Source organism: Mycteria americana, chromosome Z (genome assembly GCF_035582795.1).
Source record: "Mycteria americana isolate JAX WOST 10 ecotype Jacksonville Zoo and Gardens chromosome Z, USCA_MyAme_1.0, whole genome shotgun sequence".
Taxonomy (NCBI): domain Eukaryota; kingdom Metazoa; phylum Chordata; class Aves; order Ciconiiformes; family Ciconiidae; genus Mycteria; species Mycteria americana.
This window is the reverse complement of record NC_134396.1, coordinates 39,738,898-39,766,677: the sequence shown is the minus strand read 5'-3', so window position 1 is coordinate 39,766,677 and position 27,780 is coordinate 39,738,898.

The following is a 27,780-nucleotide window of genomic DNA, read 5'->3' as shown; positions in this document are numbered from 1 at the left end:
TGCTGCCAACCAAAGAAATATTCCAGAGCATTAAATGAACCAGTTGCCAATTCTTTTAGTCTACTAATCCGTTTGCTAATATTTTCAAAGACAATCTAAACATTTTGATTTCTAATGTATAAAAGTACTTAAAAATTATTTGTGTTCTTGCCCATTCAAATTTCTGTCTGTGACCTTTCTTCCAAAAACCTACCAGCAACTACAAAGGAATTGCACAAAGATCATCTGATTGTCCATGTTAACTCTTAGAAATTAGTAATTATCACTTTTTAAATGCTGTGATGCTAAACTCTCTACATTACTGTGAGCGTTACTACAATCATTTTATCATTCATTTAACAATACTAACACATTCTGAAGTACTACTGCAGTCTCAAAAGAAAGAAATTGCTATTGGTGTTTTCTAATTTATCTGAAGCAGGTAATTTGAGATTTGCAAAAGGAAAAACAAATTTCACAATACCTAAAAAAGAGATATCTAAAACCAGCCACGCTCATCAGTTTCCTGTGTTGATTAGCCGTTAATAAAAGAGAACGTTTGACACCTCTTTCGGAGTTGTTCAGAAGGATTCTCATAGTGACAGACAGTGCTAATAGCTAGTGGGCATGGTCTAATATTTGAGTTCAATATCAATGGGATGCTTCTGTTGTGTTTTGTCTTTAAGAAACTATGTCAGTAGAATACAGAACTCTTGATTAAACATACCTCTCAGTTTCTCAACCTTGAATTCTCTGAATTGTTCTCTCCCTCCATAAGCAATTATACAACTACCACTGGTTCTTTGAATTGTCAAAGGCAAGTACTGTTAACCTAATTTTAAATCAGCAGTATCAATGGAGGAACTCTTTGAGAAAACTTGCTATGATGAGATGAGGCACTAACTTTGGGATGACAGCTATGTATAGATTTCAGATCAATTTGGTGTAAAATTCTTTAGGGCTCTAATAGCACAGAGAGTAATTACATATGTCCAGACAAACTCAGAAATATAAAACCTCTTCTAACTATATTTACTGAATCTTCACTTCAATAACAAGACACTACTGAGCAAATATTCAGATGACTGACACACTTCAAGTCCAGTACACCTGGATGCAGACTTGTTTTCAGGGACATAGTGAAGCAAGTGCTTTTTTATAGTCAGCATCTTCCTTCAATATAGTGGCTCTCCTTGCTGCATCTCTGCATCACAGGACCTGTTCTGAGTCTGTTCCAGTGCTAAGTTGCTCTTAAGTAGTGTGAGTGCCCATAATGTTAAAGTGCAAAATGTTCTTACTGAGGAACTGAGCCATCCAAGTCTTCAGGTCTGAATATCTGAGAACAAAACCAGAATTTTGCTCCCTCCACTTAAAGCCTAAAATTGCTACTCTTTTAAGTCCAGCTAGGAGCCACCCTTAAGATCACTTGTCATATAACTCTGATTTAGTAGTGGTCATATTCTTTAGTGGAATATGTAGGAACCAGAGGCACAAGGACATTACTTACCACTAGAATTTAAACAAAACTGGAAATAATGATCACTAGAAATGAAATATAAAAAATTAGTAGTTTTACAAAGCCATGACTGAACATTACTGTAAGGGCTGCTTAAATTTTGTTGACATCAACCAGGCAGTTCCTTGATTTGGCTAATCTGTTTCAAATGAATATTATAGATCAGTCAGATGCATCTACTAAACCTATCATATCCAAAACCTTCCTCAATGCTGTTGAGTAATTGAGGTTGTTGCTAACCCTGGAATCTCTGAAACATACATTTTTTGAACAGCCGGAGAAACAACAAAATAACACAACAGAAATCAATTGAAAGACCCTAGTGGTTTTTGGATCAGTACTTATGTAGGCCTAGAAATATAAAAAGAGTATAGAATGCTTTACCATACAGTAACAGTAGAATTCCTCAACATTTTGGATAAAGTGAAATGCACAATCTTATTTTATAGCATTTTAAGTTGCAAGTTCAACTTGCAACTTGTACCTTAAAAACTCAAAACAAATATCCTTCCGTATGTATTAAACAAATGACACCATATCTATCTAAAGATCATTAGTACATGTTAGAATGAAACAAGTTTTGAGTGTCTGAGTTTTATGTAGTTAAAAAGTTTTTGACTATTTTAACTTGTAAAAGTATTCTCTCTGGTAAATATAAAAGGCACTTTCCAGGAAGTATATATTTCAGCAGATGTGCAGAAGCAGTTTCATGAGGCATATTTTAATACTTAGTAGAGAATGCTATAAAAATAAATGTTAAAGCTGCTGTAGAAACAATTTCTAGGCTCTAAGGCCCGGGAATTGCAATGGCACTTCAGTAGTGTCCTGTTTTCAGCTGGGATAGAGTTAATTTTCTTCCTAGTAACTGGCATAGTGCTGTGTTTTGGATTTAGTATGAGAAAAAAGTTTGGATGAGGTGCTTAGGGACATGGTATAGTGGTGGTCTTGGTAGTGTTTGGTGGTCTTGGTAGTGTTAGGTTTACAGTTGGACTCAATGATCTTATGATTCTGTGATTCTGTGATAACACACTGATGTTTTAGTTGTTGCTAAGTAATGTTTACACTGGTCAAGGACTTTTCAGCTTCCCATGCTCTGCCAGGTGCACAAGAAGCTGGGTGAGGGCACAGCCAGGACAGCTGACCCAAACTGGCCAAAGGGCTATTCCATACCATATGCCATCATGCTCAGTATAGAAACTCGGGGGAAGTTGGCCACGGGGCAGCAATCGCTGCTCAGGGACTGGCTGGGCATCAGTCGGTGGATGGTGAGCAGTTGTATCACTTGGTTTTTTTCCGTGATTTTGTTCCTCTCTCTCTCTTTTTTTGTTGTTTTCCTTCTCATTACAATATTATTATTATTATTATTATTATTATCCAATTATTAAACTGTTCTTATTTCAACCCTTTTGAGGTTTGAAGAAAATAAGAGTTTTCTTACTTTTGCTCTTTTGATTCTCTCCCTCATCCCACCGGGGGGTGGAAGGTGAGCAAGCGGCTGTGTGGTACTTAATTGCCAATTGTGGCTAAACCACAACAAGAAGGAAGTCTCAAGGACTTCTCAAAGAAGGGCCCAAGAAACATTAGAAGGGTATATTTACCTTCCTTCTATCAAAGCAACAGTAATTTGTATATGTAGATATAATCAAGCTGATATTTATATTTTATCTGTTGATTTTTTTATGTATTTATTTATTCAGAATTATGTGGACTCTGAATTAGAAGAATATACATACTATGCATTCCAGTTCCAGAACACCCAGGAATTCCCAGCACGTTTTATATATTATAGTGAACTACTGTTTCCAGAAAAATAGTGACTGGGCACTGCACAGTCAGTGGTACAATAAAGAAAATACTAAACCATACTGCAAAAGTGCAGGATGGAAAAGGGACAATAAGCTCAATAGATTGCATAAGAGTCCCTGCGTTTTAATCTCACATTGCTGCAGATGTCTTTTTCCCCGTTTGTGCTGGTCCAGTGTGTTTGGAAGTCTATCAAAAGCTTCCTGGGACAACAACTTTTTCCTGTAATATGTAAATACATACACACACACAGTCCTGCACAGAGTACCTTAAATAATGCTTGCCTGTATTGTTTGGACATATGACACTTATTTTGCAATAAAAATAATTAATAACATTACTGACCAAAGTTTATTTCTCTGTATATAGAAATCCTACTCCTTACATGTCAACCTGCAATATTTTGATATAAGTTTTTATCAGACCTTCATGAGCACAATGACATTGGAGTCAGTTTTCCATTCTATTTGTCTAATTTCAATCCCTTATTTTTATAACTTTGCTTCCATTTACCTGCAACAAACTATTGATTTTCTTTGACAGCACCCACCATGATGCAGATTACAAAATATTTCAGAAATTACTCCTAAACTTTCCTTATGAATTGTCTATTTGTTGAGTTATGTCTCTATAAACTATTATTATACCTATGCTTCTGCCAAAGTTGTGATTGCAGCACAGGTAAATATGACTAATACAACTGTAATCTATTTGACTACTCACAGAAGTGGAACTGCAGTTGTAAGGACATCCTCTATTGAATACATAACCAGTGATTTCATTCCTATCATTAAACAAACTAATGAGGTTAAAGCTAGCTCAGGTATGGATACATGTGTTGCAGTCCCACCTCTGGATTTCATTGCAGCTGTAGCCTGAGGAACTGCAGTTGACTAGAAAGAAATCAAATACAGCAGAGCAACAAGAACAAAGAAAGAGAATAATTAGAGGAGGGAAACTGTGCATTGGAAAATTGAGATTTTGCCCAATCAGGCCTTAGATCACGGAGGAAAAGTAAGGGGAATTGATTAAAACCAACCAAAACCATTGAAGTTCATGGATCATAAAAGACTATCAAAGAATGAACATTGCTGAAAGAAGTAGCAAACTTGAGGATCTTCATTCAGTCTAAATTATTGCATTAATTAAGTTTCAGTTCACATTGTTTTCCTTAAAACTAATTTGTGTGTTCTTATCAGGCTTGTCTTGCTGGGTAACATGGAACTAATCATTAACTCTCCTGTCTTGTGCAGGTCAGTAGACTATGTGGGAACTTGATCCTAAAAAGTCAGTTTGCCATAGCAGTGAAGAGGAGGAAGTAGTTTGTGCCAGGAAAAGTATTATCAATAGGAGTCTTATCTCACATCGAGGTACCAGTTTGAATATTATTTTGGTTGATTTCTTTGTATCAAGATTGAACAATAGAAATACAGTAGCAGTGGAAGTTATTCATGTATATCCAAAAACTTCCAGACCTATCCGTGGAAGGTGGTGTAAGCTGGTAAAATAAGGTAACCACAAATATGCAAACAAGCGCCAGTATTTCAATATTTTTCTGTAGATATTCCTGTGTTCCTGAGCTCACCACTTTGAGACATTTTGCTGTTTGGAAAGCCAGAAAAAAAAAGCAAATATTTTTCTCTGAAAGATCTAATAACTCTCTACATATAATTCACTGCAGTCAAACATCAGTTTGTTTAATTTTCTACAACCAACTTCTTTTTCCTTAGAAAACTGTGAAGCTTTTTCTTTTTTAGTACCAAAATGCAGCAATTCTCATGTCATCACTCAATCTTTAGTATCTAAATTTTATCAGTATTAGATTTTTTATCCTTGTATGCATTTCATATAATTAGAACAAAATCATTATGTGTTGACAGATCTCCACATTGTTCTTTCTTCTTATTGTCAGTTTCAACACATTACAATGGGAATTCCATTTATATATGGAAAATTCAAATATTTTTATCATAATATAAATGAATTTCCTGAAGCTTGTAGAAATAAGAAGATTGACCTCTAGAGATTGTGTGGTTCATTGAACTAAATCAGAATCAAGTTTAGCTACACATCTAAAATTTTAACAGAGCAATATTTCCTTTCTTATATTCTCCCACCTATTCCAGTTCTTTTCCAACATTCTTTTCTTGGTTGTATCCACGGGTTTTACGAACCCTGCCCCAAACTTAATACATTTCATCTGAGATGCAAGAATCCTTTCCTCTTTGCAAATACTTCCCTCTTGCAACATAAAGATAGTTTGCAACGGTTCCCTCAGGTGACACTCAGCAATGATACAAATCACCATCCTCTCAGTAGCTTTGCACAGAAAAAGGAAGTTGGAAACAATGACATAATTTATCAAGGTCACAAAAGTTAAGTATACATCATGGTTTTAGAATCAGCTGTCATACTTCAGGGTACCTCATAGTCTGTAGTCTGAGGCACTGACCTAAAGGGCCCATTTCCTCATTGCTTTCACTATGACAATCGCAAAACCTTGATTCATAGGAAATAAAATTTACAGCCTTCAGTGTGATTAATCCAGTTAGAATTGAGGTGCTCCTTTGATTCAAAATGCAGTTCCTTCATCCTTTCAGATGCTAGTTTACTAAACATAGCGAACACAAACAAACTTTTCCCATGAAGAATGATGGTCTTGATTAACTTTCTGGGTATTCAGATGCCAATGGTACTTCCATTTTGGAGTAAAATATTAAGTAATAGTCTGTAATATGAAAGGAGACAAAACAAGTTATTGTCCTGGTTCCCCTCTGCCTTTTATACTTACAATATTCAAAGCAAATTTTTTTATTTTCACTTAAGGCAAAATCTGTTCTTGCAGAAAACTTTATGCAAGTGGATTTAGTTGCATTTTCAAATTTATGGCATTCTCCAGTAGTCCTGGAAGTAGTGAATACCAGATATCCAAAGATCAATACAAAATGAGACCATGCACTGAACTGCGCAGCTGATTTTATTTATTTATTTATTTATTTATTTATTTATTTATTTATTCATTTATTTTCTACAAGTATCCAGTCTCCTGTCTGGCAATGCTGCCTTAAATAAATAAAGGTAGCAAATGTACTTCAGCTAACAGTAAACGCTAGCCTGGATCAACTGATCATTTATATTCATGTTTTGATTACAACATTCAGTTATTTTCTCCTCTTTCTCTGTGAAATTCCCTTGCATAAGGAAAAATGTGCCTTTTGTTTTGATGACTATCACACCCATGAGCTAGCCATTCTTTCAGAAAAAGGGTATCAGAAAGGGAAAGAAGAGGTGTTCCATGCACAGTATAACCGGTCAGGCAAAATATCATCCAAAACCTGCTGAAATAAGCAACAATTTAAATCAGATTATTGTTCTGACTCTGGCCTCAGAAAGGTCAGAAAATTGCTTCTCTAATCGAGCCTAGTATAGCAGTTGTGTCATCTAATGATGAATTCCTCACAGAAAGTTTGTCCTAGCAAATGGTTTCCATGGCTGCACTGGCTTGAGTGAATAAGGCTCTACACCTAGGCAGAAAAGAAAAGGCAGATGTAGTTGCAGGTAAGAGGCATGGAAGGGCCCAGTTTTTTATCTGTAAACTTGACATTGTAAAACATGAATTTGATACCTGATTAAACAAAACACCTGAAGATGTAAAGTAGAAGGGAAGCAGATGCCCTCTTCATCTCCATACCTGACAGCCCGCCCCAGCCCATGCCTGTTTCTCCATTTCCAAGGGAGAAAAGAACAGGATAATGGAGTAACATTTGTGCAGGAGGATTATTTTACAGGGACAAATAAAATATATAATCTCAGAAAAAGAAACAAGCAGGAATAACAAAATGAATTAAAGCTTAAGAATTCTTATAACTAAGGCATAAAGTCTAACTGTAAATGAAGGTTTGCCTGTAGCTCTAGTTGGTGCTCATGTGAGCTCTTTCCTCCAGCCAATGATATCAGAGTGAGGATGTGGTGGAAACAGCTTGGTGTGACACACCAGGCAACATGTGCTTGTGTCACTGCAGCTGATAGTCAGCAGGAGCCTCTCTTCTGAAAAAAGGTAGTGTTCAAATAATTTTGAGGAAAGGCAGTATGTATCCACAATGTTTTCAACATAAATAATGATATCCCCCTACAGAGCTGAAAATTGAAATGAACACAAAGGTTTTCTAAATTTAATAGGGGAATGTTAAATTAAAAAGGAGATGTTAAATCAGAAAGAATACTTCTGACATATAGTTCTCCTGTAAAGTGAGAACCAAAAGAGGAACATCAGCCAGAACTGACACCCAAGCAGAATGTTAATTTTGTTGTAATACAGTATGCATACTCAGACTATTTGATCTTTAAGACTGACAGCCTTTCTCTTTTCTTTAAACCATTGTAAAAGCACTAGGTTTTCACACTGAAGAATCCATAATTCATGCAGTTTCATTTCCTGACTTTTTCCTCTATTCACAAATTTTAGCTTTATCTAAGGTAAGGAGTCTGAATTATTTCTACTTGTTTACTGCCAAGGGGTTTTGTGAAGTGCCTACTTCTCACTCATTAAAAACTTTGTAGGTCAAACTTTTGATTTTATCCCCAGGCCAGGTTCAGGCAAACTCTTAATTAAAACAGCAATTAAATAAATTGAGCTAATATCTTTTGTCGTGAGGAGTAAACTTTAAAAATTTAGTATCTACAGTATATGAATTGCTCTAGCAGATTAATAATGACTATTTGAAACTGTTTGATCCATGTAATCTCAATGTTACTAAATTAGATCTCTGCCTCAGAATATGTCAAATACGTTTTCAAAAGTCATTATGACTGTCAAAATGCAAAGACACAGAAGGCAGCAGAGGAGAGAAGACAAAAAAAAAAGAAAGTTGAAAAAGCTGCTGGAGAACCTGTAGACTAATTTTTCTTTTTAATTTCTTTAGTAAGATAAACTGGAGGCTATTGTGTTGGGAAACATTTAAAATGCCAGTTGCATATAAATAGGAAACAAGAAGTTCGATTATTTGTGGTCTGGCTTTGCAAACTTAAAGAATCTGTTATTCTATATCAAGTTAGCAATCACAAATAGAAATGTTAGAATCATCTTTAAGTATGGTTTATTATAGCCAGAGAGTCTTAGCTTATCTGTCTGGAGAAAAGCTACTCGGTGATAGTGTAGCATACACTATGATGGTGTATAGAAAAGAAACCATCTTTTCACTGATGACAACCATTCCTTTATACTGTTGTAGTTATATTCTTCTACTACTGGTTTCAAGACTGATTGACACAATCCTGAATATGCCTGTGTTGTCTCACCATCAGTGAAAGTATCACAAACAAGCAGCATAGGCTTTTTGCTAACTAAGCATTTTTGCAGACCATGGCAAGTTGCCAAATTTGTTAAAATATCTAACATATTAAGTTATTATTTTGAGAAATTTTCAAGGGATGCAAAGAATTCTTTAAAGCTTTTAGGGAAGATGGGATTTCATAGTATGAAACTCAGCATTAAGAGTGAAAAAAGTAATTTGTTGTCACAAGCAGATTCAAACTTGTCAGTTGTGGTACTAGCACCAGTCCTCCAGCCCTGGAGAGACCCAAAGACATAAAGACAACTCAAGACTGAAGAAGCATCAGCACAGGTCATCCAATATGCAGATGGAAAAACCTTATGTTCAGGACACTCATAAATAAGAATGACTTAACAGTTCATTTGACAAGTTCATCTATTTGTTTCTAGTAGTTTCTGTGCTGTGTTGGACCAAACAGCTCAAAGTATCCTCACTGGTTTTCAGAAAGCACAAAGAAAATCAAGAAAAATCACGCTAAGTTTAAATCAAATAGCAAATGAGATGGTAATGGAGATGGTAGTTTTAACATTAGGAACACGTGACACAGGTGGTCAGGGAGGCAATGAGGGGAAATGCTCTGTTGTGTCTCTTACTTAGCAATAAGGAAGAATTGGTCAGGGATGTGAAGGTCAGGGCAGTTTTGGCTGCAGCAACCACAAGACATTGGAATTTGGGATACCGAGAAAAGGGAGGAAGGCAAATAGTAGGATCACAACCCTGGATTTCAGGTGAGAGGACTTTGGCCTCTTCAGGGACCTTCTTGTAAGAGTCCCATGGGACATGGGCCTGGAGAGAAGAGGTATTGAGGAGAGCTCATGGATTTTCAGAGATTACCTTCTCCAAGCTTAGGAATTGTCCATCCCAATTTGCTGGACATCAATTAAAGTTGACAGGAGGCCTGCATGGATGAGCAAGGAGCTCCTGACAAAACTCAAACATAAAAAGGAAGTATACCAAAGGTAGAAGTAGGGACAGGTGGCCCAGGAAGAATACAGGGAAACTGTCTGAGCATGCAGGGTTGGATTTAGGAAAGCCAGATCCTGCCTGGGGCTGAATCTGGTGACGAACATTAAAGGCAACCAGAAAGGCTTTTACAAGTACATCATAAAAAAGGGAAGACTAAGGAAAGTGTGAACCTGCTGCTGAATGGGGCAGGGTGACAAAGGACATGGAAAAGGCCAAAGTACTCAATGCCTCCTTTGCCTCAGTCTTTACTTGTAAAACTTGCTTTCAATAATTCCAGGCCCCTGAGACCTTTGGAAAAATCTGGAGCAAGGAAGACCCTCAGTGGAGAAGGATCAATTAGAGAACATTTGAACAAATCGGATTTACACAAGTCCATGGGACCTGATGAGATACAGCTGCAAGTGCCAAGGGAACTGGCCAAGGTCATTGTGAGGCCACTGCCAATCATCATTGAAACACTGTGGTGATCGGGGTAGATGCCTAAGGACTTGAAGATAGCAAATGTCACTCCTATCTTTAGGAAGGACAAGAAGGAAGATCCAGTGAGCTCCACCTTGATTCCTAGGAAGGTGATGGGGCAAATCATCCCTGAAATCATTTACAAACATATGAAGGACAAGAAGGTGGTGATGATTAGTCAGCATGGATATATGAAGGGGAAGTCATGCCTGACAAACCTGATAACATTCTGCAATGAGAAGACTTGGTGAACCAGGGAGATGGCTGGATGTGTTTTATCTTGCCTTTACCAAGGCCTTTGACACTATTTCCCACAACATCCTTATTGACAAATGGAAGAAGCACAGACTAGACAAATGGACAGAGAGGTGGACTGAATACTAGCTGAACTGCCAGTTCAAGGGGTTGTAGATCAGCAGCACAGAGACCAGCAAGAGGCCAGTAACTAACAGTGTCCTCAAAGTTCAATACTGTGGCCAATACTGTTTAACATCTTATTAATGACTTGGATAATGGAAGAGAGTACACCCTCAGGAAGTTTACAGATAGTATAAAATTGGGAGGAGTGGTTGATACACCATATCATATGATACATATATTTGTGCTGCCATTCAAAGGGACTTTGGCATACAGGAGAAATAGACAGAGGTAAACCTCATGGAGTTCAACAAAGGGGAAATGCCATGTCTTGCACATGGGAGAAAAACAATCTCAGGCACAAATATAGGCTGGGGGCTTAGCAGAAAAAAGGCAGCTTGGCAGAGAAAGGCACAGAGATCTTCATGGACACCAAGCTGACCATGAGCTAGCAATATATCCTTGTGTCATAAAAGGCCAGCAGCCTCCTGGACTGCATTAGGAAGTATGTCATCAGCAGGGCAATGAAGATGGTCCTTCCCCTCTGCTCAGGGCTGGTGAAAAACTTCTGGAGTGCTGGGCCCAGTCTGAGGCTCTCCAGTGCTAGGAGATGGATATAGTGGAGTGAGTCCAGCAGAGAGCCATGATTAAAGGCCTGGACCATCTGACATATAAAAAGAAGAGGTTGAGAGAGTTGGCACAGTTCAGCCTGCAGAAGTGAAAGCTCACGGGGGAAATATTATTCTATATACCTGATGAGGAAGGGAAGCTGGGTTAAGAAGACAAGGGTAGACCTTCTCAGTGTTGTCCAGTGCCAGGACAAGAGACAATGGGCACAAACTGAAATACAGGCTATTCCATTTAAGCATAGCTTCTTTATAATGAGGGTGGTCAAACACTGAGACAGGCTGTCCAGGGAGGTTGTGGAGCCTCCATCCTAGGAGACATGCAGAACCTAACCAGACACAGTCCTGAGCAACCTGGTGTAGCTTTAAGCAAGAAGGCTGGACAAGATGATCTCCAGAGGTATCTTCCAACCTCAGCTATTCTGTGGATGTCTAGCTGCCTGTATCAGGAATTGGTTAGCACTAAGTGATTCTTTACATAAAGTATCCCTCAGTGGATGAGTTTTGGTGTAGCTACTTTTTTTGTTGTTAAATTTGATGTAATATAAATTCTTTCCTGCAGTATGAATCCAAGTTTAGAATTGTCTTAAAAGCTATGGGAAAATGCTGTTGTTATACACTGTCTTCAGCTATGTACACCCACTTTTAGACTGTATTTTTTTATATCTTAAGAGAGAGAAAAATGTTTACAGATGGAGATATTAATAAAATGCTGATTAGCATTAACCTGTTAACATAAATTGTAGCTTGCCTTTTCTGAGTCTTGATTTTAATGAATGAATCTTTACAATTTTTAAATCCATTTAGATTATATATTTTGCGTACCTAAGATCTGTCCTTCATGGAACTTTATGACTTAAAATAAAACGGAAGACTAGAAGAAAACAATTAAATGGAAGTTTCCAAGCCATTTCACTGTCTTACTGCATAGTGCCACCTGCTGGCAAATATGATAATTTTGGACTGTTTTTTATTTCACGTTCTTACAGTGATTGTAACACTGAGGAAAAGAAATAAGGAAGAAGAATGGTGAACAAGCTATATTCTGACCTTTAAAACAATGCTAATTTTTCTTTTAATATGTATTCTGTTCAAAAAGAATACAGATAATCCTACTTTTCCTAGTTTATTGCCTTCTTCCCATGCCCTAAATGTTTTTGATGATATAGGAAATACTTTTGAATATTTTTGAAGGAAATACTGTTATTTTTTGAATACTAATGGAAGGAAATACTAATATTTTTGAAGGAAATACTCTTTTCTTGTTTTAATTTCACAGATTATTGAAAACCTAGAATTTCCACAAAGTATGATTTCTGTTGAATAGCCATAAAAAAAACATAAAAATTTTGGTGGATATTTAGTCACCTCTGTGGCAAATAACTACATCTTTACAGAAATATTTATTGCATTTGAAGCTACTAAAGAATGCCATTCCTATGAAAGATTACTCCCCATCTTTTCTGTGTCACTGATGTCATACATGGAGTAATTTCTAGTTCTTCTAGAGACTTTTGTGTATCCCTTTTGGGATAGACCAAAGAAGAGATATGGCGATTCTCTATTTGTTTTTCATTCATGTGTGCACACATTTTAGGCTGTATTTTAATATTTAGCTAAGTTAAATACCAACAAGCAAGATCCTAGTCACGGTATTTCATCACTGAAAGATCTTCCAAATTAATGATAACTAAATAGTTAAAAGATAGAGCTAAATCCACAGCCCTTAATTTCAAAAACAATTCTTAACATAACTTAATTTGGCAAGTGTCTGAAATACTCCCTGAGTTTACACTTCCATCATGCAGATAAGTACAAAAAAATCCTTTTCTCCTCAGTTCTTGCTCATATCTACATCATCATATTCCCAGCAAGACTCTCCAACTACAAGACCTTTGGCTTTTCTTGGCTTTTTCTGAGGGACATAATCCATAGCCACCCAAGCAACAGGATTACTGAGGATGTCATCATCCCATAGATAACAAAAAGCAATATGCAGAACACACCTAAAATGCAATCACCTCTCAAAGAATAATGCTTATGTCCTGTTTCAGGAGCTTATAATCAGTTTTGTTAGTGCAGAACATAGCCAGTGCTTTACCTGCCGAAATCTGTGAATCATTTTCTGTGGTATTAAGCTCTTCCTATGTATGTGCCTAGGTACTTAGTTTGCAATATATTGTCACAAAGGAGAGAAGGGGTGGAGGCAAAGAGACACTTAAAAATAAACATTCCAGTACTGCCTCTTTTTTAGAGTGGTGCTCTAGCTCGGGCATTTTAAAAATGCTTTTGCTTTTAAATGCCTATAGTTTCCTTTTTTTTTTGGTAAAAAGATACTCATGATGAATGTCACCCACAAAATGAGTTACCCTCAACTCAGTTAGCAACAGCAAAATTTTAAATAAAATATGTTTATAATATCCAGATTAAACTTCAAGTTATTTCTTAAGTTATTTTCTTCTGCATTTCAAGATGGACCTTGTAAGATAAATGAGTAAAAAACCCTCACATTTTTCTTGAAATGTAAGGGTGACATATCTCACTTTCCAAGCTAGCTGTGTTACAGAGTGGTCAAATATAGGAGGTGGCTGCTCAGAGGTTGTGGAATCTCCATCCTTGAAAAATACTCAGAACTGGACTGGACAGGGCCCTGTGTAGTCTTTGACTCACTGAGCAGGAGGTTGCACTGGGTAACCTCTGGAGGTTCCTTCCAAAAAAAATTATTCTCTGATTCCATATGCTAAGTTAATTATATACATTAAAATGATACTCAGTGCTTTCAGGCCCAGGGACATTCATTACTTATCAAATGCTAATGATACAAAGAACATAGGTGATATTTTTCCAGAAAAAGGAATCACATACTTAAAATATTGCCATTATATCTGACATTTACTCTGAAGCTCAAGGTGCCAAATGCAAAGTGATGAGCTTTCCAGGTATTTTACTTGACAGAGGATATGTTTCAACTCAATGGTTATGACCATATCATTGCCTGATATTCAGAAAACCAGAGGTTAAAAAAATTTATAGAAAAATTATTACCTTTACATGCTAGGCTCTACACTGTCTTCGGAAGAGAAGGGGTAGACCAGTTAGTCTGACAGAAAATTACAGGCAGGAACCCTTACTAAAAAAAGGTCTTTTCACCCAAAGACTTCTGGAAGGTTAGCAAAAGTAGCCAGTTCCTCCATGTTCCATGATGTAGTTTGGCTTTTCTAATTAACGTTAACAGGCTTGTTTACGTGTGCTAATACCGTCAAGTCTTCTCTTTATTAAAACTTTTCCAGATAAAACACCTCCTCCCTGTTTCTACTTATCCTCCACCTGTAAAGTGATCAGAATGCCAGCAACACTACTGTATTGTAAGGAAAACACCTTCAGAGCATGTAGCAAAAATGCCAAAACCACATATTAAAATGGCTGACAGTGAACTTTATGTTCCAGACTTCAAATATTCAGGTTTTATTGCCAGGTTTCTAATGATTTTTTCATTTGTGTTTAAATCCCCAGACCCATGCTGTACAAGCAGTTCTGGGGACCAGCTGTTACAGAAATATGTATTTGAGCAGGGATGATTAGAGATGAACAGAAAATAGCATTCCCTTCCTCTAAAAATTCTAGAGATTTAAGAAATTATTCCAGTCTTTACTAGGAGAAAGCAAATATTTGACTAAAAGTTTACCATTTTAAAAACAAAAAGAAAACTACACAAAAAATATAAAATAAAAAATAACCAGCCACCACTGCACTGGTTTAGAACACTTGAAATTAAAGTTATGCCCAAACCGTACCACCAGTATAAACCTTCCCTTCTGATATGCAAAAGCTTTCCTAAACATTAGACCTCAACTGTCCTTCAAAGCTCTTTTTGCTGTCAGAGTTCTGAGTAAAATCATTACCACTGGAATGGAAAACAGGTCTTTTATATCTCCTGAAAACACCATACCATAAAGGCAACTTCCATTTCATTCTCTACTGTTCTATAGGATGTGTGTGTGGTGCGTTGGTTGCATTTTAAACGCTGTAAGGGTATGTGGAAGCAGAGTTCTCTGCTCCCTTAGGGGTATTTGGCCAAGGACCTTTTCAGTGCAAAAGGCAAAATAAGTAAAGGAGGAAGCCATAGAGAAGAACATACAGAGACACAAACCTGACCAACACATGATAAGGGAGGCAGCAATGAGAACCAAATCTGATCATTCATGCTCATTGGTAAGGGTACGGGAACACGGGAATGTTCATTTCCGGAGGATTACCTGATTGAGGACCTTGTCAAATGGGATGGCAAGGGAGAAACCATGAGCAAAATATACAGAGGCACAAAGCTGACAGGCAAACATAACAGAGACAAAGACAAGAAGCAAAGCTGGTCAGTCACACTAACCGATGAGCTACCAAAAAAATGCAGGCAAAGTGGGACTTTGCAGCTGGCAGAGATACAAACCTGAGTGTCCAGGATGTTGGGGGGCCAGTGGGACTGTGCAAACTGATGAAAGGCTATGCAGGAGAAGGGGACTGGGGAGGAACAAAGGGGAGGTAGGCAGAAACGGGTATAAAAGGGGCTGGGCAAGTGTAAAATGGGTCAGTCAGCATGCTCGTCTGACTGAGACCTGCACCTGATCGCAGCAGTCCATCTTACTAAATCCTTCTTCAGCTATGTCTCTGCATAATCTCACTCTCTGTCCTGTGTCTGTGAGTGCTGCCAGGACTAAGTGACAGCTGCTTGGTGATCGGCATGAGTGGATTTACCACCAGCAACTGGACTTAAACTGAGGGTGTACATGCACCTCTGGTGTCCACTACTGGAGCAAATGAGATCTCAACCCCAGCCACTGGGATGGTAACGGTGTGTGTCCCAAAAACTAGCTGCTGGGAGGGATCAGGGTGCATGAGGCGAGTGAGGGGCTCAGCGCTGGTGGCTGGAGGAGGACCCTGGGTCACAATCCATGTGGCTGGACATGTGTCCCGTTTCTTGTGAGTTTTGTGGTGGTGTACACTCAGTAATTTAGGGCATAACTGTTAAGGACTAATAGTTCTGTGTATATAGCGAGAGCTAGTAGTGCTGTGTAGGAACGAACCATTAGCATGTGTCGTGCATGGAGTGAGAGTGCACTTCACTCGTAAGAGAGAAGCAAAAATATAGTTTATTGATATAGAATAGGGAGTTAACAAAGTTCAATGTGACAGTTATTTAACAAGATTTGATGGCAAGGTACACTTGATTACTTCCTGCATAGAGGAGAAGGTCAGACAAAACTGTCTGGGAGACCCTCCCATTGAGTCATGAGGTTCAGAAACGGATCCCCTTGTTTTCTAAACTCCTTCTCAGAGGGGAGTCTAGGTGCAGCTAAATCCAGTCCTAGTCCCAGACTTGGTCAATGGTTTATGTCTAAAGGATTACATGTGCGCAATCAATCCTTTCTATTACTTAGCTAAGATTTCAAAGTTTAGCATGCTATTAGTCACTTACCAAGGATCCGCTGCGGCAAGGAATCTCTCAACCTCAAAAAGTAACCTTGAGAGGTGTCCCTGCTCAAGGGGAGATCCTGGTGCATAGCCCACTACCATGCAGGAGAGCTCAAAGGGCTCTTGGGCTGCTCACTATTTATGGGGGTAAGATGACTGTCTCATAGTTGTATTTACATACCAGCTGAAGATGTAAGTTTCTTCCAAACTTGACTTAAGTTGGACATTGACCAGCACTGTGGTTAGGTGGACACATTGCCATAAATTAGCCCTTGGCTATTGTGTTGTTATCTGTCTCCCCTGAATCCACTTTGAGCTGGATGCAGCCATCATGACTGCCATGGGTGGTTATCGCTTGAGCAGGGTTATGGGAAAAGGTCAGGACGGGGCAGGGTGGGGAGTACATTGTCACAGCATGAAGTATGTTCTTAAAGAACATTAATTGAAGAAAGCTTTGTTTTAAAGTCTAAAAGTGGACAGATTTATCAGTCTTCTAAACGCATCTATTATGAATGATCTCTGGTTCTCTAACTGATCTATACATACATGCATGCACACAAATATGTGTATATATATACACAACACATACTCAGTTGCAATATTTCAACTACTGAAGAAAACATGTTTATTGGAAATGGGAAAAAAATGGGACAAAGATTGAATTTGATTCACTCAGTTTGGTAGATACAGGTTTTTCTTCCCCTCTAAAAAAACCCCTTCCTAACCAACCAGCTAACATATCAACCAAACAGACTAAAATAGTACAGAGTGAAACCTATCCCAATGGTTACAGCCATTAGTTTTCTAGAGTTAATTTGGCCTTCTTCCTAAACTACTGATGTAGAGCCCGAATTTACTGTTACTGTACTTTCATCTTTCATCTTTGTATCCATGATACAAAGATTTATTCTGCACCACCTCTACAGACTGAAGCAATGCTGCTGTAACTACATTGCTGAACTGTGTGCTAAAAAATGCTTGTCCTCCCTGTTCCTTTTTTAAGTTCCATCATTTGACAAGAACTTTCTCTACTGTCTGGTACAAAGTATTTCATTACCATCAACCTTTTTCTTCCTAAGCAGGCTAACTGCAAGGATTATCTGTTCCAGGATTTTGGCTATGCACTAATTGTCATGTATGCAAGGACTATGCAAACTCTCTAAAATTTCATTTGCAAAAAGAACCCTGCAGTTTCTCTTGCAGTGATTAAAAGTAAACCCTCTCCTGAAGGTTCACTCTGAGATTCAACTGCAGGTTACATTCACAATTTTTTCTTGTTAGTTTGAATTTAGCCACCATTCTGTTGCTGGCTTGCTCTGGTGGCTGTAAAGAAAAGATTAGCTGTGCTCAGTAGTGCATACAACTTTGCAAAAATAAATGCATGCTTTGTACGAGCTGTTTGCATTACGGGTTGAAGACAGCACAGTAGATAGGAACACCACAAAAAAAGGTAGCCACTAATAATTTTCTGTGCTTCTCTTGTTTCTTGGTAAATGCGATGCACAAAAATGAAAAATTATATTCAATGAAGCTGCAAACCTATAGTAAGGGACAACATGAAATTGTACTGTTCCCAGGAATTGCTTCAGGATATATTCTGAATCAAATCAGTTCAATGCTTCAAGGAGAGCAAATCAGTTTAGTCACTATACTACCCAGGGAACGAATGTAGCATATGTTATCCCAGATCTTGTGGGCTGTGAATACAAAATATGGATACAGCTAAACCTGACACCCTCTTCAGACCCTATAACAGGAAAAAAAAAAAAAAAATTAAAAAACCCCTTCTACTCTGAAGTACAAACAGTAAAATGTTTATTTTTATTTTAAGCTGAAAGATATTTTTCCTCTCCAAATATATTTTACTCTCCATTTTTCCAAATTTCTCTCCAGGCTTTCACCATCACTCTCCGTATTACTTACTACTGTCTACTAAAATATTGAGCTGTGAAATACCCATTTCTTGTACCTGAGGCTACTCTAGCTCTTCCTTTTCTGTTCTGCGTATAACTTAGTGTGGATAACAATGTCAGCTTGAGATTGCTCTTTTATCCTACTGGCCAGTATATTTATTGAATTAAAAAAAAAAAATCCTGTACCAGCTGTGTATACCTGCTGTGCCTATAACAGCATGCTTTATCTGAGCTGTATAATCCTTCTCTAATAAGCATGATAGAGAGGGGAGAGATGCTAACAAAGTAAAAAACACGGGGCTTACATAACTCATTAAAATATTTTCCCATTATAGGCCAACACTAGGCATAATTAAATCTCAGTATTAGAAAATATCCTAATATCAATATTGCTATGACTTTTAGCATATTTGCTCTGGACACAGATCAATAGTAAATACCAAATTCACAATCACTTTAAGCCCATTTTATTACTTGCTGTGGGATTTATTGCAACAACATTCTCAGTTCCACAGATGGGGTCTGTGGCTTTTCTTTCCCAGTCAGACACAAGTTCAGTGTGTCTATGAGCCTTTCTTCACAGGGGTCTGAAGTTTCCCCAAGGAATACATGAATCCCATTGTTCTTAGCATAGTCCTGTTGCCTTGGGGCAAAAAAAAAGTACCCATGTCCCTGATTCCCATGCCAGTGCTTCTAACACTGCATTCATTTACACTGCTGAGACAGCCTAAACTTTGTCTACATGTTAGACATCTAGCACACAGATTCCCATTGGTCTTACCACCAGTTAGGCTGCATCAGTGCTAATTGAGCCGTTGGTAGATATTCTGGAGGCTGGCGGAGGCTAAGGAGTCTGTACTAGCAGCCTTACAGCTGCTTTTGGAACAGCTGAAGCAGCACTAGCTCTGAAGAGCTCTCTTGCTGCAGTACCTGAATGTGCATAAGGCCTGAGAGAGATTATATCCTGTACTCAACTCTAGCAATGAGATAGCATTTCATTAGATTCAGCAAAGAATATTTAAACGCTGGTTGCTGCTGTAAGATACAGTTGACCTGCACTGGAGATAAAATTCTGCGCTAAAGCCAAGTGCCTGATCAGGCAGGAGGGGAAAGTAGATGGACACTGGGATATTTCCCAATTGCTAGCACAGTATACAGCCGAGATTATTATTGCTCTTTTCAACAGCAGACGCATTCACTCTCCAGAGTAGCAATACCACAGAGGTGCAATGATCCCCAGATGGAGTGAAGATAAGCTCTTGGTTTCTCGTGTATAAGTCTCATTAGGAAGACCATTTTGCCACGCTATTTATCATCCTGATGGGAATGACTTTTCTGTCTGCACTGTGTAAGAATAAAATCAGGACATGCAGCCAGAAGGGAAAAAATAAGTGATAGTAGCTTCCCACATCCTTTCCTGTATCCCAGTATGTGGAGAAACACAGCTAAACTCTTTGTTTTCATCTTTAGAGCATTGAACTAGCATTATCTAATTAACTTGAATACCACCCTCTTAACGAGCTTCTTACTAAGCAGACAATAGGGCTTGCCTTCTGTTTGCTAGTGTCTCCCCCAGTGAAAACTCGATGAAAAACAGGGGTGATTGTAACCTTTTTAATCTAACCAAACTAATGATAAAAGATATGATACAGGGGTGCACATTTTCTTGATCTTGTATAAATTACCATAAAATGACTATAAATGTGTACATAAAAGCTACATAATTTTTCCTCTCAGGTTTTCTGTTAATAATGTAATTGGTTCTGTTTACTGATAAGTGGATGCAGCGGGAGTGAAGTATGGAAGAAACACCAGCAACAATCTTCTGTTTGTCTCCTCAACACAAATTTTCTACTCCTAACTCCATTTTATGGAATAGAGAAAATGGTGTTATCAGGAGTTATTGTGAAATTGACTGTGATAACTCATATGGTAACTATGCTATTACTGCTTGCCACCAGTGCAATTACACTCTCTGCCATATATCTTCTATTTATATATAATTTAGAAAACCAATGACAGATAAATAATGTATCTATCTAAACTGTTCAAGAGTGAAGGGTTGAACTACACAGACAAAAAAATAGCTTTATAAACAATGCTAGAGGGTGCTGGATGCTCTAAACCTTTCTTTATATTCTTTATAGGTACAGCCAAACTTTTGAAACCATGGAACATGGAAGAGGCTTTAAACAACCAAGAAATATTCGTTTGTCAAAAATGAAGCTAGTAGCAAAACTCACACCAACTTGAATCATCAGAATTTCCTCCAAAGGCTTCATGTAAGATGGCTCATGGCAATTACAATGCAGTCATTGGGTACAATATATCTAAGACAAATATTTTGAACAGAAAACATCATCATAGTCCAGAAACTGATTAGTGAAAACATTAACCTTTTGCAATGCTTCCTCCCTGCCCCCCAATCAATATTTAAGATTGACACTTTTCTTTATCAGGACTTGAACCTGAAAAAGGATTAGCCATACTGAATGGCAATAATCTTTTCCCAGCCTATAATAGGCATGGGTACATGAACATGCATGTCATCATGGGGTATACGAGGCTATGCAATAACTAGTATTTGCTCTTCAACACAGGCAGTTACCTCGTGTAACAAAAAGAGCTTGTGAGACTAGCAGACAGAAGCTCACGTGTTGTATATGCATGGACTAACTTACGTCTGTTTGACTCAAAGGGAGAGTTCTTTCACAGACCTCAGGAAAGGGAAAGGGTACAGGGGAGAATACTAGAAAGACAACATGAATGCCTCCTACGTCCTCATCCCAATCCATTTCTCCAAATGTCTGATGCTTTTCTTGTAACTTCATATAAAACTCATATATGAGTATGTAGTGGTTTAACCCCAGCCAGCAACTAAGCACCACACAGATGCTCGCTCACTCTCCCCCAATAGGACGGGGGAGAGAACTGGAAGAGTCAAAGTGAGATAACTCGTGGACTGAGATAAAGACAGTTTAACAGGTAAAGCAAAAGCCACACACACAAGCAAAGCAAAACAAGGAATTAATTCACTACTTCCCATGGGCAGGCAGGTGTTCAGCCATTCCAGGAAAACAGGGCTCCATCGCGCATAACAGTTACTCAGGAAGACAAACGCCATCACTGCGAACATCCCCCTCCTTCGTTCTTATTCCCTCAGCTTTATATGCTGAGCATATGACAGCATACGGTATGGAATATCCCTTTGGTCAGTTGGGGTCAGCTGTCCCAGCTGTGTCCCCTCCCAATTTCTTGTGCACCCCCAGCCTCCTCGCTGGTGGGGTGGGGTGAGAAGCAGAAAAGGCCTTGACTCTGTGTAAGCACTGCTCAGCAGTAACGAAAACGTCCCTGTATTATCAACACTGTTTTCAGCACAAATCCAAAACATAGCCCCATACTAGCTACTATGAAGAAAATTAGCTTGATCCCAGCCAAAACCAGCACACAGTATGATACGCACAGTATAAATCTTTAGAAGTAATGTTCAAAAATAGATAAAATTATACTGATCTGTGTCTGGACATTTTAAGCATTTAAAAAAAAACAGTCTTAAATTTGTCTTACGGAGACAGGGAAGAAACCAAGTATGTATGCCTAAAATGAACAGAAGTGGAGTGTAGATTGTTTCTTTTCTTATTTGTTCAGTTTGTTCATCCTCTACTGATGCACCCCAGTCTCTCAGACAGAATATAAAGCTAGACAACGCTAGCTATGAGCCAGTATGACAATTTCAACACCATACATATTTGTGATAACTGTGTTAAACTGAATATAAATTTTAAAGAATCCTAAATAAGTTAATTCCAACTGTGTTGGAACTTCACAATATAGAGTTTTTCTTTTTAAATAGATACAGCTATAAATTAATGCAATTGATGCAAAACAGTTGTTATGAGGAACTACATAATAGATAATTATTTACCATAGGAAACCAGACCTACTCTGAGACATTCATTATTGACTACATTTAAAAAGTATATGAAAACAAACATGGATGGAAAAAAATCAAGAAAAACCGATCTTCATAACAAACCAGGAAAAATGTCCATTTACCCTTTACAAAAAGAACAGCTTACCTTCCAATTCTGGATCAAGATTTTGATATCTGCACTGTTGCACAATAAACATGAAGTATCTAACTAGGAGAACTTAAAAAGATGAACAGAGAAGACGCCCTTAAATTAAGAAAGCCTAACTATGTATCATTTTAAAACATTCATACAAAAAATACATTAGAGAAACGTTATCTTGATTATTAATTTTCTTTGGATCCGTTGGATTTTTTTCCCCTTATTTCATGCTATAAACTTTTCATGACTTCTAGGTAAATTTTTCATCTTCTACTTGAGAGAAAGCATGCCCAAGTGTTTATAACAACAATACAAGATCAGCATTTAAATTATTATATTTTCAGCTGGACTGAAGTGATTTTATTCAAGTACAGTAACTTTCGGATTCCAGCTCTTACCTCTCAGAACACTGTCTCAAAAATTAACTGGGTTTATGTTGTATTTTCACAGGCAAAAATCCTGTAACCACTGTAGCATCAGTGCTGGTCCCAGAACAGGACTGGCAATCCTGCGGGTTAGTCACACTGCCCTGCCGCATGCTCCATTCTTCATAGATCCTAAACGTCTCGCAGAGAAACAGTGGAGTCACATTTGACCATAGTGGTCCAAGAGCTTTTGATACATCTTTGAAACTAAAAGCTGTGAGAATGCAAGAACTGACAGAGATCATTTCTCTCAGGCTTTCTCCTCTGGACAGCTAAGTGAGAGTACCCTGAAAATGTTTTCTAGCCAATTAGGAGCTTTACAAGTTACTACTGTATGATTTTTTTTTTTTTAGATTTCTTTATGGTATTTATATCTGATCCATATACATACAGAATGTTTTATTACAGTCTAGGCATAAGACACGTTAGGTACACAAACACTCGGGATGTCACCAGTTCATCTAAGTGTCATGTGCACTTGAGCCAATTTAATCAATATCAAACTCTGGTGTAAATGAAATGCTGGTAATTGTGAGGGTGTTTTTAAGTTAATGTTTAGTGATAAAATGTTAAATAAAACCTGACATACTTCTGTCCCATGATAGACATGCTTTCTATGCTTTAATAAATTGTTCTCTTCTAATACCAAAAATCATGTTCATTAAAATCCTATTTATAAACTGATTCATTAATCAGTTTATAAATGCCTTGGTTTTAAATTTCTCACTTTCCAAGTTCTAATTTATATCAAATTTGATAACCTAAAATTGTAGAACAATTTTCCAAAAGTGGCCTAAAAACAGGAATAGTGCTCTCTATACCAGGAAAACCATTTTCATTCTTTTAGTCTGCTACCTTGTTATTCAAAAAGCATATTATATCTGGATAAAATTCTATTCCACACCCTCCATATCGGAGTGTCAGAATAAAATAAATTTAAAAAGAAAAAAAAAAAAAAAAGGAAAAGTAAGTTGCCAGTGAGACTACATTCTTTCAAGTACAGCTAGTGAATTATATGGCCTGTTTGTTGTAAAAACCCAGTCTTCCAGATGATATGCCAAGGGGTTTTGATTCTTTTAAAAAGCATCATCAGTAAAAACAGTGAGCTAACACGAAGATAAGAGTCTCTGATAAGTGAGGCAAGAACTCATCGTAAACTCAATGGCATTTTTCTCTTGGTCTGCCTTCCAAGGCACATGCTCCAGACAAGTGCTTCATAAAGCCAGTGTCTAATAGAAATCACTAAATATGAAATATGCAGAGGATAGTAGTTCATATTTCCATTTTTCTTTCATATGGGGGCTGACTTTTCTCTATGGAATTTTCCACATTTATGCAATGAGGTTTCTTTTTACATTGTTTAACTTCCTATCAACCAGGGAAGGACTTTGAAAAAGTGGTCATTTTATTAAGTACGTTTTCTGTTGAAATGTGAGTTGGTTTGTGAATCAGGGGAAAAAAAATAGAACATATGTAAGTCTACTTAAAATTCTTTAGCCATGGAACAAAGGAAAGAAAAAAAATCTTTTTACACAGAACAATCATCTTCAGATTTTTCTTTTTAAAGCTATTCCACTTTTTCCAGTGACTTTTGAAATTTTTTTGCATTTTGAATTCAGGATCTATGACTTCCCAAGAATGACTAAATGAAGTCTTCAGCTGGCAGCTACTATCATAAAAACAGATGTTTGCTTGCATATTGCTATTTAGAAGAAAAACATGTTGCCATATGGATGAGGAAAGGGTTAAATCCAAATAGGTAATTCAGGAGAGCATTCAGATTTAATGGGTTTGATTGGCTGAGCTAAGCCAATCCCTGGATCTTTTCCTTTTCCAGTGGGAGTTTCTTACAGAGTTTTCATGGATGTTTTTGCTTTGGACATTCTCAGTGGTAGCCACAGGTAGACACAGAAGAGAAGGAAAATACTGTCATACTTCTCTATTCTACAAACAGTATTGCTTTCCCCTGCAGAAAAAGGAACTTTTAGAGACATGTCTGAAGGACTGGGCTTAGTTACTGAGTTAAATTAGTGTTTAAAAAAAAAAAAAGGAATATATATATTTATGATGCAAGGGAAAAAGAAAAGCAAGTTTCTTTGGTATATATAGTACCAAACCCAATGCCTAGATAATTTATTTTTGTTTTTGTTATACAATTTAAAGACAAATTGTATTTGTGTAGTTTTATCTCAAATTGTTTCAGCTAATCTCAACTATGTTATCAGTTTAGAAAAGCTAACTATTGTGCACTAATATTTTACTCTGTAATTAATTTCTTAAGTTTACTTTTGAGAAAGACTTGCTGCTGCACAGCACTTGAACAACCACTCTGAAGTGCCAGAAGCAAATCTCTGGTTTAATTTTGCTTGACACTAGTTACAAATGAATAGATGGGAAGGTCCAAACGTATTCCTGTTTAGTAAGTTTAATCATGAACCACAGGGTTCACAATTAATTAATTCCACAGGGCTTTGTGTGCACGGGATTTTTTTTTTGTAGATATTATCACTCTAGTATACAAGAAATGTGTCTTTTCTTTCTTAAAGGATCAATGCTTTTAGGGGATATCTGCCTGCTATGGTATTTCACATTCTTCTTTCCCACCTCTGAGTATTGCCTTCCTTAGAAATATTACATAAGGCTATGCAGGCTGGCATGACAGAAACAAAAAATGCAGCCTTATATTAAAAAAAATAAAAGTAAAAAATATCTGTCACAATGTAGAGCATTTTATTAATAAAGGTAGAAGCAGATAATTCCCTATAGCATGTCGAAAATAGAAGACACCAACCATACTCGACTCTGAATCATAGGAGCTTTTAGAGATACAAAAGGAATTTTTCCTGTGCCCATTTGACTTGAAAGAAAAAACAAACAAACAAACAAATACTGAATTTACAACACCCTTTGTAAAGTTTTTCAATTGGCCTTAGTAATTTTTGGCTCAGACTGACAAATCTGTCCATCCTTCAGCATTACAACGTTTTCTCCTGTTATAGTGGTCGAGCAGTTCTCTGTTGTGACTTGCCTCACACCTGATTGTATCACTTTCAAGAGCATAACATACCATCTTTTCTGTAAATGTACATAGAAAAACCCATTTGTAGGTACGGTTAAGAAACAGGAAGAACTTATGTGTTTGTTTTTCACAGAAGCAAGGATTTCATTTTACAGTTGCTCTCAGTAACATCATAGATTTTGTGGCATATTTCAATTTATCATTGCATCTGCATTCCATTAAGTGTAAAGCTACTAGAAAAAATTACCTTCATGGCTCATTGGTTACTGCTTGCACTATAGTTGCATACGCAATAGGAACAGGAAAAAGTTTGCTTTACTAACATCTCTCCATTTCTTGAAGAATTTTATTGTGTTAGGAAACTAATGTGCTTTTAGTTCTGGCTAAAGAGGGCTATTACAAATGAGGCATTTACTTCTATTTCAGCCATTCACATGCTACTTTTTATTGATTGTTTTTAATCTTTCAGAGAAATTTAATCTGCATTACTATTTTGAATGTGGAGGTTCTGCAATTTTAAGTCAGAAATATTTTCTCTTCCTCCCCCTCTCCCTCTTCTACTGACAGAACAGTGGAAATTATGAACTTATATCTTTAATCATTGTCCGTAAGGACATCAGGGTTAATTATTTTTATTTACAGATGAGTAAGTGTAAAAAGAAGTCTGTTTCTGTTTACCTGAGCATTAGTGTTTTGCCCATATGTTCAAGGGTCACCAGACTTGTAGAAGACAAACAAAAGTAGTCTAAGTACCTGCTCTTGCCAGAGAACATGTATATGGAAGCATCCCCTGTTAGTAAAATTACTGTTCTTGGAGTTTATAGTTTAGTTTCATCCAAGCAGAATCCAGTTCACGCACCCAGAGACAGCTTTGCAGTTTGAGTCAAGAGGGAAGATAAAGGTTTCTTCACAATGATGTTTTAAAAGTGTAAGTTGCATTACCAAAAACATGTGATGGGCTTAAAATTACATGAAATTTTAAAATAAACTCAAACAATTCTTTTTTAGTTCACTTTCTACATTTTGCTTTAACAATTCACTCAAAGTCTCTTTCATGAGTTTTTGCCACCGTACTAAGGGAGTGGTAACTCTATTTTTAATAAAAATCAGATCCTTATATAAATGCAGGTTTTCTGGACCTGAAGGAAAGAAATTAAGGACTGTGTAATACAGCAATAAAATTGCAAGACACAGAACTGCTAGGATTGCTTGAGTTTGTTAGGAGTCTTTTCAGATCTAGATCATTAAGACTGCTTTATCTGTTCTGACAATCGTTCTGAAGTAATCCAAGTCAGCTATGCACCACAAAATACATACAAGAGGACAGCTTTCTGTTTAATAGCCAGAACAAAGAACTTGCTCAGTATTTGAAAATGTTATTGTTACCAACAAAGCAAATGTACTTTAAAATAAAAAAAATCACTAGATCTTTTGATTGTCAGTACTTCAACTCACAGATCAATCAAACCAGCTCTTTGTTTTTAAAAAATCATTTATACATCTGATGCTTACTTCCACGTATGCTGCAAGACAGGCAGATTATAGACAGAAGGGTTAAATGACAACACACAAAAGGTCCATCCTTATAGTAAAGCATGAGGAAAGTAATATTTCTCAGGCATAGAGCTTCCAGCTTCCTTCTGCTAGCACAGTGTGTCATCCAGAATAAATATGTTCAAAATCCATCTGTTGCTGCACTAAAAATATGGTACCATGGTAAAGTTGCTCTCTTCATGACTTTTTTTGCAAGATAAAGCACTTATTTCAGTGCCCGCTTTCTTCTCAGTAACTTACTAGTTAAACATGACTTCTGCAGAAACAAACATAGGGGAATTCATAGCTCTT